The sequence below is a fragment of the Lathamus discolor genome, chromosome 2 (assembly GCF_037157495.1).
Source record: "Lathamus discolor isolate bLatDis1 chromosome 2, bLatDis1.hap1, whole genome shotgun sequence".
In the NCBI taxonomy this organism is placed as follows: Eukaryota; Metazoa; Chordata; class Aves; order Psittaciformes; family Psittacidae; genus Lathamus; species Lathamus discolor.
Window position 1 is genome coordinate 7,822,292 of NC_088885.1, and position 16,320 is coordinate 7,838,611.

The 16,320-nt window shown below is 42.5% G+C and overlaps 1 protein-coding gene across 4 annotated transcripts in view; it reads right to left on the reverse strand.

Annotated features, from left to right (window-relative positions):
• The window catches only part of CUL1 (cullin 1), a 51,848-nt gene extending 39,417 nt beyond the window's left edge, over positions 1-12,431 (reverse strand). The window contains exons 1-2 of one of the 4 annotated variants that reach the window (XM_065665652.1): positions 12,073-12,115; positions 93-238 (exon numbers count right to left, since the gene is read on the reverse strand). The gene's annotated coding sequence lies outside the window, so the exon portion shown is untranslated. Of the gene's footprint in view, positions 1-92; positions 239-3,038; positions 3,138-7,933; positions 7,992-8,763; positions 8,822-12,072 lie in introns of those variants that run through there. The other 3 variants (XM_065665649.1, XM_065665648.1, XM_065665650.1) reach the window with 3 other exon arrangements.
• Positions 12,432-16,320: the final 3,889 nt, after the last annotated feature.

Sequence of the window (16,320 nt, forward strand, 5' to 3'; positions counted from 1 at the left end):
CTCCCAAGAACTATGAATTCCTACAGGTAAATTAAAACCTTAGAACCTCAACATTATTAAGTCATAACCTTTAAATCAGTGAGACCTCTCACCTTCCAAATGTTGTTGGCACGACCATGCACACGTCAGTCTTGATCTGACCATCACGGTGCTTTCTGGCCCAAACAGATCAGGCTTGCTGGTGACCTGCTTCATGACAGGACCACAAACCCAGTGTTGCAACATCTGCTCTGTAGCTCTAGACCAGAGAACAGACTTCATTATATCTTCAGGACTAGCTATATTTACAAAAAAAAAAAAAAAACAAACCAACAACCCACCCCTAGTTTCCAGCTGATACACATGCAATTTGATGCAGCCATATGGCAGTGTTCAACGCCACTCTATCTTTCGACCCTGCATTCAAGAACAGCAGTTAAAACGCTTTCAACCAAAACTGTTATTTCTGACCATACCAATTGTCCAAAGGACAATTTATGCCAAAACTTCAGAACAGCCTTGAAGGACAAAGAGAGATTCTATTCCCTCCTTTGCATTACTGGGGGGGAATGTAACATGAACACACCTCATATGCAAGGAAACACATCACATCTGAAAACACTGGGTTTGGTTTTATTGATCATCTAATAATAAACAGTATTTCTTTTAGATAACCCATCTGAGAAAAATTATGTGTATGATGAATAAGGCCTATTAAGAAAATGTGAAAAAGTTAACCCTATTTTCATCTAGAAATATAATAAAAGCCACTGGATTTACAGCACCCAAATCCATTTGCTAGAGTAACTACCACTTTTATGTCATACAATATAACATTCAGCTTCACAGCTCCAAGACCTATGCATTACCTGTTCTTCTCCCACAACCACTTATTCCAAATCACAGATTCCAAGATAGCTTATTTCAATAGTTACAGATGGAATTTGAAGTTGTCAGCTTCTTGCCCTAGTAAGGCCCTAGAGGTCCAGGGCAAGGTTTTCCAGCTCACTAAGGAGCCTTGATAGCATTTTTCTGAAGACAGCAGAGAGGAACAGGGCCAAGACTTAGTAATTTCCAAGTGTTCTATCCTTTGTCTGATTTCAACAATGAGGAGAACATTATTGTCACACCTAATAGCATGAGCTAAGGTGACCAGATTTAATCACACTAAACCCAAACACTTTAGGGAAGAGAAGCAACCTTCACTAATAAACTATCGTGGAGTGAATGTCACTAAAAAGAAGTTCAAAGACCTTTGGTGTTTCAAGGTTTCCAATGTTTACAAGTGTGTATTAAAGTCAGAATTTCACCTCTGTACACTACTTCAAATCAATTATCTAAAACTGAATGTAAGCTTCCCAGTAAGAGAAGTACAGTACAAGTTCATTCGGACACTGGCTGCAGTTTGACATCTTTTGTAAAATCTGGTGCAGTGACCACGTTCACCTGGAAGGCCACTACAAGCAAAGTATCAGCCCTCTGGACTGACAAGGACAAAGCACAATAAACATGTAACCTTTGACTTCAAAAGACAAAGAGTAAGTTTAGTACAGCTACACACTAAAAATGAGAAATGAGATTCCTCTTGCCAGGCTCCTTCCTCCCTCTTTTTCCAGCTTGACTCCTCTAACTTATCCTATCCTGCTCTCCTGTTGCTCCATTTCAGCAAGTCTGATCCAGAATTCAGTGGAAGCTCTTGTGCCCAGTAAGCAGCAACAATCAATAAGGGTCCCAAACAGTTTTACTTCCTCAAAGTTTATGCTACCTCCACAGTGCACCAAGGTTATTTACCCAAGATATGCAATACTCATCAAACCAGTGCCATACAACAGCAGCACACAAGTATTTTCAACTAAACCAGAAGCCCACTAAACATTACCTGTGTTCTAATGCAAACTGCACGTTTGTTCTTATGCTATTTTAAATCAACTTAAGATACTGGATGCCATTTTACACCCTAGCTCACATAAATTTTGGATATTTGGTAAATATCCAAAGGCACATCAATTGTTTCCAGCGTTAGGCTTGATACAAAATGTATCACAAATAAACCAAACCCTTCTGGTAACCAAAGAAGTCAATTTATCATTCATATATCCTCTCTTCCCAAACACAGACAGTTTCACAGATAGGACACTGCAAATGATCCATCCCACAAACCAGGCTTGAGATTCATCTTGAACATGCAAACACACACCTTCTCAAAAGGCATGCAAATGCAAAGTACAGAGCTGAGAATATACCTCCCTCCTGTAAGATACAATTTACATGATTAATCCGATATAAGCACTGCGGCAGGGGGGGGGGGGGGAGACATTTAAAAATGTCTTAGCACCAAGTTAAAAAACATCTCTTGAATCCTAAAAGATACAATCTCCGTTACATGGAGTGGAAAAAGACAAGATGTAATTCTGTTATGTCCCTATAATCGCTTGCACTCACAATTTATGATTTCAAATACACTTTTTATACCCATGTATTTGCATTGTGTTTACTTGACTTCAGCTGAAGTTACCATTATGAGCTCAAAACTGTAATGTAACGTAGCTTAGCTGAGCCATCATCCTGCATGCGATATTTTACAGCACTGACACTTCTCTCCAGAAGTATTTTAGGTCACTAAATATACAGACTATAAACTAGGCAGACAGTTTATGCATGTGAAGTGACCCAATCTCTAAAGCAAGACTAGAAGCAAGTGTAATGTCCTTAGCACTCAACATGCTACGAATGTGTAATTAATGAACATATGGAGAATCTGTCCATAGCAAAATGAAACCACACCTATGGCAAAAATTGGTTATTCCAGAAATCATACCAGTACAAGAGAAGAAACACTGGAATCTTTTCTCCCTTGTCAACAAAGATATTTAAGAGATAAATCATGCAAATTACAATGTTCAGTTCCTCTGTATTATTACAGAATACTGAGTTACACGCAGCGTGAAAAGCTTTAGTTCATCTTATTTTCAACAGAGTTAATTTCATTCTGAGAAGGCCCATGTATACACATATACACTCCTCCTCTATAAAAGTTGTCTAGGTAGTTGCTACTTTACCTCCCTGACAATGCCTTCATCCTGGGCTTCAGTGTTCTTCCTCCACCCCCTCCTCCAGATATCATTGATCAGAGCTGTAACACACAAAGTGCTACAAGAAGTACGCTCCTACGTTACTTCATGTGCCAATGACACAATTGCCAGCTGAAAAAATAAAACAAAATCCTGTATGTGCTCTTCATTGCTAGAAATACACCCAAATTTACCTTTATTTTCAAATTTAAACAGAATACATGGAAGTAACTTGGAAATGCTGTTTTTACACCTGTCTTATTTATTTAAATTATGCATGATCTTATTCACCAAAAGCCTTTTTAACTGACATGGTTTTAATTTTGGATGCCCAATTACAAGGGTTTTTCCAAAAGATTAATGACTATTTCTCAGAACAGCACCAAGCAAATTTGGATGTGCTGCTTTCCCATTTCCCTTTGCCTATTCTTTTACTAGTTCTTTAGCATTCTTCCTTTACTTTTTGATTTCAGCTTTCCTCGTCTTCCTTCAGCAAATGGTTCCTGCAATTTTTGACAAAGATCTCACTACAGTAACGCAATAGCTAATACAGCCCCAAAAACCCCACCATATACATACTGCCTAAAAAACAGAGGCTGGGCCTAGACTACATGGGGTTTGCTGATGTATCTGTACAAGCAGACTCTTCCTTCTGCACTTGCAGCTTAAGTAAACTTTGGTCAAGGTTAACATTCCTGCCAACAAGAGAAGTTTCATGGTATTTTACTGCATCAGCATCAACTTTGCAAACAGTATCAGGGACTACACCCTTCACACTACTACACAGGTAAAACTTCAGGTTTTGTTTACACACCTCAAACACAGTTCACTTTTTTGCTGTTTTAGTAATCCTTACATCAAAGTTCGTAGACTTACTCTTAAACTGAAATATCCTTTCTAATCTGAGGTCTCAGGTTTTCCTGTGTTACAAAGAGGATGCAAACCCTCCAGTGTTTTTCAACTGAGCTTGATAGCTTCTTAAAACACTGATTATGCTCAGCTCTTACAACTTGGAAAAAGGAAGACTGCAGACTAGGAAAAGAGTAACAGTGTGCAGAAAAAAAATCAAGTCAAGTTGTGGGCACATTGAAGAAGAGGAGGAAAGATTTACACGAGACAAAAGACCTTGAGTATTCCCACTCTTTGGGAATAATAAATCGTATCTAAATATCATATATTGATAAAACCTGCATTAAAAAAAATACACTGTTGAAGGACAATCACATGAAGATGCATTTCTTGAATCAGACAGGAAAATGCAGAAAAGGAAAACGAGGAAGGACAAGCCATGAAAATGTAATTCTAGATACTCAACATTGCCAAGCAGAAAACAGAAGAATACACCTTGGGATTTTAGGAAATAAAAAGAGAAAAAGAAAAAAAGAGAAGGCAGCAGTGGCAAGTCACATGAAATGCAATTTAGCAAGAACAAATACAGAAGACTCCGGAAACTCTAAAATACTTTGGGCCAGTTTAGAAACCATATTGATCCTGCAAGGACAATTCTTACATGCAACTGTTTTCCAAAATATCTTAATAGTCATTAAAACTTTAACTAAATCCAACTTAATGTGCTAAAACACCGTGATCCTACCAATCTCCCCCAAGACAATCTTGGTATGATCTTACAGTCCACTTTGGACACAGCATGATCTCTGCCAGAACCTGCAGGGCAAGCCTCTGAACCCTGACACAAATGCTGCTCCATTGTAACACCACTTACTGTATCACAACATACAGTTTCATACCACCTGTTAGACACAAACAGGAATTTACACCTGTAATAATGTTTCCATCCCCCTGTAATAATGTTTTGAAAGTTTTCCCATGCTGTTTGGAAGGTGACTGTTCTTACCAATAACTTTAAAAAGTACTAACATTTATAAGCATAAAACAATTCTGGCTGGAATCTCTTCCCAACAGCTTGCTAATTTTACAGCATCTTCCATCTTGTTACTTTTGCAAGAGCTCAGCTGATCAAGGCAATGCAGTTTGCCACTTCAACTTATAAATAAAGATTACAGTCACACTGATCCGTCTTGCAAACAATCTGACATTTTCAGATGTTCAAATATACCACAAGAGCATGGCTTAGGCACTGAAGAACTTCTTCCTATAGTCACCTTCATGCTTCATTCAGAAGTCATGAGGACTGCAACTATCATATAGTAAAAAGTCTACAAATTCTAGGACTTGTTCCAGTTACATTCATTCCACAGAATGGTTTAGGTTGCCAGGGACCTTAAAGCTCATCCAGTTCCAACCCCTGCCATGGGCAGGGACACCTTCCACTAGACCAGGCTACTCAAAGCCCCATCCAACTTGGCCTTGAACACTGCCAGGGATGATAGCTTTTTTCTTGTCATCTTTTTAAGGTCTCCATTAAGAGCACAGACATATCTGCTAGCAATCCAGATTCGTACTGTGGTATAAATGCTACAAACATTGTTAGCAGTACAGCTCTTGTATGTTTCATAACATTGACAAAGCACACTTACTTCAACAGCCAGCAAGAAAAAGAATGAGAACTTTCTCATTAAACTCCTGAAAGGGATTCATACATGATTTTTCTGATTCAAATGAACCTCAACAGCCCTAACTCATATAGCAAAGAATCTATACCTCACAAAAAGTGAGTTCCATATAAATTCAGTATAATTTTCAGCACATTTTTAATCTGTTTCAACCTCCGATGACAGCACCTGTGCCTGGTATGCAAGTGAAACAGTTTAACTTAATTCTGTAAAAGTTCAAATTGACACACATGCCTAACAGCCACACTTAAATCCTGCTTCGTGCTGATTTAGCTTGCACCATTAAGTTTTAAAGCTAAGCCTGCATTAGAACCTAACAAAATCAATTTAATTACTTAAGCACATACAGTTTGATTTTATACTACTCCTATTAGCAACGGCACTCTAGCAAAAGGCACACTATCAGAAACAACAAAACTTTTCCAGTATTGCCTCTGAAAAAAGCACAGTAAGAAAACAGTCTGTTTTCTTCAGAAAATGCAGGGGGTTTTAAAACACATGTTCAATTGTACAGTAAAAGTCTCTCCTTTGGCGACCCAGAAGCAAGCAGAATGTTCACCCATGACATTACCAACATGAAAAGCAAGATGGAAAGACTAGCAGCCAACAAAATAAGGACTATTTCATAGAACCTTCTTTTTCCCCTCAATTTTGTCCTCTGAAACTTTAGATAAAACTTCCAGATGACAGTCTCCACTGCTGTGAGACTAGAGGAGCTTGCAAATTTGCATATGAAACCAAGTGTAAATTACAGAGCAAACCAGGGTGAAATAAGGTCACATCAGCAGCCTTCCTTCTGAACTCTAATCCACATTAAGATTGTCCAACCTTAAACACACAGAGCAAGCCAAGTGACACCAGATGTAAAATGAAAACGCAAACAAGCAGGTTCTAAGTTCAGCTACAGCTGAAACAGCATCCCTAATAACCCAAGTTTTTGTAGCTCCTGCTTTAAACGTTGAAAATTAACTTCTGTCTACTTTGTATTGATGAATCCAATACATCTGGTCCCATTAGCAAAGCCACCGCTATCTCCACAAAAATGGGAGAAGAGGAGCATGTACAAGTCTCCAAAGATCAGTGCATTACCACAGCAGAGTGAGAAGCTGTCCACATTGCATAAGCTTTCAATCATCATGATCCTCACTGTCCTGTGTGCGAATAAAGTTTCCAGTTCTCCTCCACAGTAACACTAAATTTGAGAAGTACAGCAATACTAACTAGAGGAAATCTAATGAAACCCAAAGACAGGGAGCATTTTATATCAAGTGTACATACTTATAATTTAAAGTAAAACACAAGTCAACAGTACTGAACTGATATGTGAATTTAGTGCATCACTACCACAAAGACCTCAGAAAATATATTTGATCCTTTATTCTTAGTACTGCCATCAAGCAATGTCTCATACCTGCTAGACCAAGCTACCAGTGAACCATATTGACTCCAAATCAGAACAATCAGAAGGGGAAGAAAAGGAGATACTTTTTTCCTGAGCTTTTGGAAGAATTTCACAAAGTTACAGTTTATTCAAGAATCACAGAATGGTCTGGGTTGGAAAGGACCTTAAAGCTTGTCTCGTTCCAACCCCCTGCCATGGGCATGGACACTTTCCACTATACCAGTTTGCTCCAAGCCCCGTTCAACCTGGCCTTGAACACTGCCAGGGATGAGGCAGCCACAGCTTCTCTGGGCACCCTGTGCTAGCGTCCCACCACCCTCAGAGTGAATAATATTTTTCTAATATGTCATCTAAATCTTCCCCCTATCAGTTTAAAGCCATTTCTCCTTGTCCTCTCACCACTCTTCTTTCCTCTTTTTTGGTCTTTCTTATAAGCCCCCTTCAAGTACTGAAAGGCCCCAATAAGGTCTCCCTGAAACCTTCTCTTCTCCAGGCTGAACAACCTCAACTCTCTCTGCCTTTATTCACAGGAGAGGAATTCCATCCTTTTGACAATTTCTGCGGCCCTTCTTGGACCTGCTCTAACCAGTCCTTGTCTTTCTTGTGCTGGAGGCCCCAGAGCTGGATGCAGTATTCCAAAGCACGGTCTCATGAGTGCAGAATAGAGGGGGAGAATCACCCTCAAACTGCTGGTCACACTTCATTTTACAAGGCAAAGAAGGTAGGGCAATCTTGAGGATAAAATACAAGAGATCCCAAATCTGTATCAGTTTCCTGAAGTGCCAAATAGAATAAGCATTTTTCTGTTTTCATAGTAGTCTTCATTTATTTTTTTCAATGCTCATAGATGAAGAGATTTGAAAAATGTTATATTAAATAGAGTGCAATAGAATGTTTGGTGTATTAAAAAAATACGTAAATAAAATGTACTACATTTTGACCTGTACCATTTATAAGAGGTGAGGCAGCAATATGGAGCAGCTCGCTGTTGAGGCATCAGAGGTTCTGCAGGTAAAAAGAAAACTGTCAGAAAAGTACCCACTAGAATACACATTATTTCCTAAACCAGTGGTTTTCCCAGCAGCTGTACTACAACTATTCCCTCATCTAAGCTCACATAACTACTCATGCTGGATAACGCAACAAGTGTTTAAATATGACAATATTCCACGTCTTTGTTACATTAAAGGCTATACTTTAATTTTTTACAAAAATTAAGAGGTTCCATTACAGTTATAGCACTAAAGCAGAGCACATCAGCTCAGGAAAGTTTTATGACCAAGTAATTTCATAGAATCACAGAATGGTTTGGCTTGGAAAGAACCTTAGGATCATCCAGTTCCAACCCCCTGCCATGGGCAGGGATGCCTCATACTAGACCATGTCATCAAAGGCTCTGTCCAATCCAGCCTTGAACACTGCCAGGGATGGAACACTTACCGCTTCTCTGGGCAACGTGTGCCAGTGCCTCAGCACCCCAACAGTAAAGACCTTCTTCCTAACTTCAACTTCCCCTGTCATGTCTGCAGCAGGTGTGAACTGCAGTATTGTAAAAAACAGTCAGTATGTAGTAGTCTTCTACTGAAAAACCTACAGCTCTTACAATAAAATAGCAAGTTCCTTATGTAGACAAGCTCAACAGCTCTCTATAATTTTACAGCCATTACATTTTCTTGCCTTTTCCTTACTGAAAGTTCTCCTTTAGCAAGTAAGGGAAACTCAAGGGTCTCTGTGAAAAATCAAAGAGTAGTTTAAGTTTGTATGCTGCATAGCTTACATCTTTCACCTAGCCCTCTCGCTGTTGATTCCAACAACCACTTTACATGGATATCATCCTGAAAAACACAGTGATTAGAAGGTTTTATTAGTTTATAATGCTTGCACGTAAGTAGTCTATTTACAGCAAGTTTATGCATTCCTAAAGCAGAACTTCCAAGACCAAATATTCCACACTCTGCTTTCTTCCAGCTCTGCACAACAGGAAGACTGTATCAACCTGGAAGCTGCTGGGACTGCCTGTGCACATCCTCCCCTGTTCTCCTCCTGATGCACAGACAGACCCTGTTGGACAGCATGGGAAGTACAACAGAAGCACTGATGAAGCCACCTTATACCTCAATCCAGTTCTGCCCCCAGTGACTTAGAAAATCCTTGTTGAAAAGTACTCCACATGACATCAGTATCCACCTGCACACACTGACAACCTCTTACTAGGACAACCCCCTCATTTCACATCCATGACACAAATTTTTGATGTTAAGAGTAGTACAAGAGCAAGGGGGACATCTTTAAAGCTGTTTCATCCACTTGGAATTCTTTCTAAGGAAAAACAACTTAATGCCAAGAAGACAACTCCAGATGTACTCAATTCACACAACCACTGACACCCAGGATGTGACTCATCATTAAACTGGGCCCTACTGAAATAATTGTGAGTCTACAAAACTAAGCACGACTTGAGAAACACAGCAGATGAAAAGCAGTACTTGGAGATCTTAACATGTAAGTTGTAAGAAAACACTTTTTAAGCTGAATATCTGAGGTAACTCAAAGGACTCAGTATTGTTTTCATAACAATATAGTTAGAATATAAGAGCTTGCACCAAAGCTAAGAATAAGCTAAATTCAGCCTCAAATCAGTATCCAAATAAGGGTGTGCATCAACCTAGTTTAAATTAAATGATTTAAATTAAAGCAATGTAATTTTCTCATGCTGGAAGTCTACATAACAGGCCCATGTTACACGGCAAGTTTAAACCAGTTTAGAAAGGACTAAGGTGGAAGAAGACTTATTTATTTAAGTGAGCACAACTATTTCGTCAGGCAAGGAGGAAGGTGCATATGTCTCATTTAACTTCTCTACATGACCCCTGGATAGGCAATGGAAAGTCTCTTCCAGAAGGATCATTCGGGTCAGAAGCCTTGTCCAGTTGCTTTAAGCGCTGTCAAGTTACAAGGACTCGCATGTACTCAACTAAGTGAAGAAGCAGCTATCAGTGCTAGGTACTGAACCTGGATTCTAGAGTTCAGTGTGTAAATTACCCCCAAGATCATATGTGTTCCCCATGCCTCCACAGGACAACCAAGTCCAGTGTTTCAAGTGCATCTCAAACATATGGCGACGATATGACCCCGAAATACGATCAATCTTAAGAACCAAAGCAACTAAGATGTAAAATAAGAAGATGGGCAGCAAATGCTGAGAAGCAAAAGTCACAAAGCAGGAGGGGGAAAGTTTTCTTTCTAGTAGCCACCAGCAGAGACACAAAGTCAATCCAACAGACACCTAACCACTGATAGACAACATTGCAGCAGTTATTCACGAGCATCTCTGGAGTAAAAAGCTATGCACTTGGGTACCTATGAAGAATCTTATTACTCCCCTAAAGAGAATGCATATCCCAAACACATCCTGTATCAACTAAGTAGCAATTCACAATATGGTATTACAAACAATATTTAGCCTAATTTCCATTACATGGCCATGGACCATTTGTCCTAGTACAGCCCAAAGGATTTCCAAGACAGAAATCCTTTCTTTTTCCCAGGCTAGCATCAGGGCATGCATATATTAAGGGGGAGGTATATGATTACATATGAACACATATAGTGGGAAAAGGTCATTCAGGAAGAAGGCAACAAAACAAAAGAAAACAAAATAAGGTAAATCAAGTAAGTAATCTGTGTCCTCTTAGTGCAGACTGACAAGTATACAGATACGCTAGGGTTAGATTCCTTTCTCCTCAAAGGCATAGCTGGAGGATTTAAATACAAAGTGGGGGAGACAGCACGTGAGTCTACAAAGGAAAGGAGTATGTGGAAAGGAAAGAGTATTAGGTGAGATCCCAAGGAAAGTTTTAATGACAGGAAAATAAGATCAGGAATGCAAGAAAACATGGTGAAGGAAAGAGTTACTGAGAGGAAGAAAACTGAAAGGGGAAAGGTAATAGGGGAATAATGACAGTGATGGAATATAACTTGAAAATAAGAAAGCATGAGAAAGGATCCCAGTAAGTAAAGTTCACTCATAGTGGCAAACTCAGCGGGAAACAAATGAGGTGATTATTTGCAATGACAAATAAAAACAACCCAAAAGCAGGTCTGGTAATGTGGATGGAGGCAGTAAATGCACAAAGACAGACAGATAAGAGGTTACAGGAGGCACCTTCCCTGGTAAGGCCACAACAGTAGGTGGCAACAAGAGGAGGAAGCCTGGTGCAGTCCTTGACAGTGAGAGAAACCTGGAGAAAGTAACAAGGAGGAGCTGGGGGGAATATCCTCCAGCAGCCACAACGGTGCTGGGGACACAGTGAGTTTCTCTAGGTACAGCCAAACAGCTCCTGAACAGTCCCAAGCGTCACTAGAGCTCTGGGGATAGCTGGGATATAAGATGAAAGGAGGCAGCAAAGAGAAGGACAGGGAGGACAGCAGGCAGGTTAACACCCTAAAACAGTGCCCAGTGAGGTCACGGACAAAAGCTCATGTGCGGCACAGAGCAGGGCCTGGGATAGCTGGGGTGGGCAGTCCCGGGGCCGGGGGGCTGAGCGAGGTCTCGGGGCTGCGGGAAGCCGGGCCCGAGGTCTAAGAGCCCGCGGGGCGGGAGAGAAAGGCAGGGGCAGCCACCGAGGCGGCCCGACCATGCGGGTCCGCGGTCACGGGGGAGGGCAGGGAGGCGGAAGCGAGGGCTGGGGCCGGGCCGGAGGGAGGGAGCGGGCAGGCCGGGGCAGCCGGCGGGGCGGGCTCCCGCGCCCCAACGGGGGCGATGCATTCCGAGTGCGCAGTTAGCGGCCTCCTCGCTCCGGCCCGGCCCGGCCCGCGGCTCCCGGAGCCGGATCCGCGCGCGGGCCGGACAGGAGCGCCCACCGCCTCCCTCACTCCGGAGCCAGGTGCGCGCCCGGGAGAAGAAAGGCGGGAGGGCGGCGCGGGCCCGGCCTCCCCTTGCCCAGCTCCCGCTCCCCACGGCGTGACTCAGTGCCGGGCCCCGCTCTGCCAGGCCCGCGCGGCCTCGGCCCAGCAGCGCCGCCGCCTCCACCCGGGCCCAGCACGGCCTCGCTGCGACACAACGCCGCGGCCTCCCCGCACTCACCAGCATCGCGCGTCCCGCAGAGTCAGGCCGCGTCCGCCCGCCCCTTCCGCCTCCGCCAGGCCCGGATCTGCCGCCGCCGCTGCTGCTGCCTCCCCCTCTTGCGCGGCGCGGAGAGCGCCGAGGCGCCACCCCTCGCCGCTCGCTCCGCCCCGGCTCATGGCGCCGGGGGGAAGGTGCCGGGGTGCTCGGGGTTGTGGGCCCGCAGCTGGCCGCGACGGGACGGACCGGCCGCTTCTCTACCTGCGCTGCCCTGAAGGGGAGTGGTGGGCGCTGTGGAGGGAGGGCGCTGGAGCTGCAGCGCCGCGGGGCCTTTCCCCGCCGACAGGGCAGGGAGAACTGGGATGACCTGGGCCCGGCCGCGTCCTCTGCCGCTCCGTCCCGCGGCCTCCCGGAAGAGCTGCGGGGCCTGGCTGCGGCTGCCGTAGGGCCTGGGCGCAGTCTCCCGGGAGGGGTTAGAGGAGAGGCGGGTCGGCCCGTTCGCAGCCGGGGACCGTCGAACCGCCATCTCCTTTCCGTCAGGCCCCTGCCCTAGGGGCCATTGCTGTGCCCCGTCCCGAAGTTAGACCAGTGCCACAGGAGCTGTTGGATTTCTGTCAGGAGGACACCATTATTGGACGTTCTAAGACTTTCCTCCAGCCATAACTAAGCAGCTACTTTTGTAATTATGAAAAATGTGAGTTTCTGGTGTGTCCTGGGCAGACTGAGCTACACCATACCCAGTCTTAGAGCTTGAGTGGATGGCACAGCTGCAGCTTGTCCTTGTGCAAGCTGCGAGGCTCTTTGAATAGCTAACATCAAGAGCCATTACCTCGAGGTGAACATTTAAAACTTAGATGGAGATTAAAGTGTGACTGTCATAAGGACCTCCTTAGAAATCTTGCTGTAATTGTGAATTTCAGCTTAAGAAGAAAACTTGGAAATCAACATGTGGAGAGAACACAGTAGAAATTGAAAGAAAGGAAGCTTTATTGTTAGCTGTGAGCTAATGGGAAGTCGTATGAAGGTCTGACTGATGCAGGGATTAACAATTACATGACCCTGTTTGCCATCTATAAACAAATTTAAGCAAAAATACCTAGTGTAGGTAAGTTTATGGTAATAAAATATGAACGTCCAAGCATATTTGCATCACTTTATGTGGACTGCAAGTGGGACAGTTAATTTTTCCTTGTGACAGTATGAAATCGACAATACAAAATCATACCAAAATTAAGAAGACAGGTTTCAGAAAAGTAATGTTTTGGGGTCAATCCTGTCTTATGTATTCCTGAGGACTGTGGAATTAACACTGCTAGAGCAGTGCTGCAAAGGAAAAGAACAAGGTTTGCGTATCCTTGGTACTATGCTGTGCTGAGGTTCTTTGTACTGTGCTCGCACAAACCATGCTGGTTTTCCCTGCTGAAAATTCAGGTTCTGATCCAGATTATACCAGGAGACATTTAAAGCAACTCAAATGAGGTCATAAGAAGTTCTTACCCTTTACGTTAGTATAAACAGTTCAACGCAGAAAATGCAGTAGCTTCAGAGGAAAGACGAGAAATGGGGGAAGCAATAGGAAGAAACAGATTTCTGCCCTCTGCGAAATACTTCACTTGTATCCTGTTTCCACCAGCTGTACACCAGTTTTGAAAATTGGCCTTCTCAAAGCTAATGGGCCTTAGTCATGTAAGCGCTTGAAAAATTATTTCCCTGTATAGTAGTGCCTTACTACAGCACAGCCTACTGAAGTGGACACAAGCAAAGTCATTGACACAGCTGTTCTAATGAAACAGTGCTGACTAAGCACCCAAGAAGCACTGTCTGAGGAACTAGTTTATTGTGCAGCAGGGACACTGTCATCCTGCTGGGTGGCATTGCAATGCTAATATTAATTTTGCACATGTAGATGTACTTTGCAAATACCATTCCAAGACATGACTAAATTTCTGGCTTGCTAAGGTTCATGAGTTGTACTAGAGGAGGGTTTGTGTTAGTCATGCTGGATGCTGCATCAGCATGGCCAATTCTGCGTGGTGTGTTAAAGACTGGGGAGAGTGAGGGCAAACAAAATAGTCTGTGAGAGACAGTAACCAAATCCTAAGGAGGGTGGACTGATTGTAAAAAATAAGGACTCATTTTTCTGTATTGGAAATAATATGCCACATTTTACAGCATTTGTATTTACACAGAGGTAAAGCTATCGTCGTTTTAAAATCCTCAAACAATAGAGCCATGGGTAAGCAAGTAAACTAGAAGAGAAATGACAGGAAGGGGAAAAAATGTGGGGATAAGGAAGGTCTGAATTAGCACCATCTTGCACTAGACTTTTCTTTTGCGTTAGTGATTAACTGCAGTACAAACTTGAGATTGACAGTTTGGAGTGTTAAAGGTTTGGGGTTTTTTTCCCCCCTGGAATTACATGATGATTTACAGACTTTAGAGAGGTGAGGCACAGTTCTCTGATTTTATTCATGTGGTGATAGCTTCGTTAGCACTCTGAAAAGGCAGGCCTCACTAGACAATTGCGATATGGTGCTTAACATGGCTCATTCATACGCCCATTGAAAGAATTCCACTATCAGGATAAGTGGTCACAGAGAGTTATGAGAATTGAATTCCAAAATAAATATTACTGAATTACCCATAGCAGGATGGCTAATACATTTTAAAATATCCAATGGAATTGATGTACTTTGTATGAAAGGAGAGAAGCTTCCCCTAGAGATTGGGGCAGCCAAAATTTCAAGGACAAACTTCATGAGAGAAATCCACTCTGTTTTTGCTGAAGTGAGTTTGTAGTGCTGCTGAGAGGGGCCTGTGTTGGAAGAAACTTGCAGGTTTCACACTTGTTGCATCAGCAATGAATCAGCAGACATCAAGCACGAAAATTATCATGACAATGTTTGCTGTCGATGCAAGTAGGAAGCTCATTTGCAAAGAGGAAAAGCCTGAGTCATTCAAAGACACAGAGGTGCAGCAGCTGCTAGTATATTACAACTATCAGGAGGCTGGCAGGCTGAGGAGGGTTACTTTCCCTGCTAGTTATGTCTACAGTGATCATCTGAAAACAGTAATTGTATCACACTCTTAATACAGGAAGACAGCCTAGTAAAGGTAGATTTTTTGCCACATTCTTATTAAATATCAGTTCTGTTGTACTGCCAAAGCACCAGTGACTCAGGCTGGCAAAACAAAACAAAACAAAAAACCAATACAGAGAGAAGCAGTACTGCAAAAGGGTTTAACCAAGCAACACGACAAACCTGCTTTTTGGAATTTACTGGCTCTGTAAGATACGCAGAAGTAGTGAATGCAGTCAAACACACCACATGATGATGTCTTATGTAAACTATAGCCGGCCTGAATATAAACACATTATTCTTTGATTATGACACTGACCCCAAAGATAATAAAAGAAAAAAACCTCCAAAACACAAAAGCTCACACCACTGTATTAGACTCCACCTTGTAAATAGTAGTTCTGAAGAACTAGGTAAAGAAAATTCCTGTATGACAGTAGCTAGCCTAGATGCAGAGTTCTCTGAGACACTGAGATTGGTACTACTGTTCACAGAGAATATATAATGAGAGGACAGATAACAGCAGGGAGGTCACTGCTATACTTGTATCTGTCCTAAAAATTAGTGTAAAGACTATTGCTGACTTATCAGGAGAATACTCTTCCCATGTAGCACTTTGGTTGTTCTAGCATGAGCCTTACTGTGCATTGCAGAAGTGAAAAAGAGAGTGGAGCTAATATGCTTTGCAGCTGGGACATGGGAACTCCTGCCCATAAACTCAAATTTACTAATATTTTGAGATTACTAAGCTACAGCTGTCTTTTTTTTTCAGCTAATACATTTGCCAAAACCAGCTAGGATTGTCCTGCTAAGAGACAGCAGTGTTATAAAGGCTGACATAAGGAATACACACTGACTGTGTATTCCTAAGATTTATTATTCATATGCATTACCTCTCTAGAACCACAAAATATCCTCCTCTTGTGTCTTTCAATATCCACGACTAAGGTCAGGTGGAGAATCTCGAAATAAAGCAACACTGAGATTAAGTGCTTAAATGGTATCAGCTACTTCTGTGCTGGTTTATTGGTCTTAAAGAGCAGCATCAAGTCTGCCAATTACTGGTCACTTTGACAGCACAGACTTAATGAAGCAATACAATTCCTGCTAGTAATGCCTAGCTGTTCCTGTAGATACTGTGCTACAGACCTAATACCTGTATTTAGTAAAGGTTGCATGGGTGTTTTGA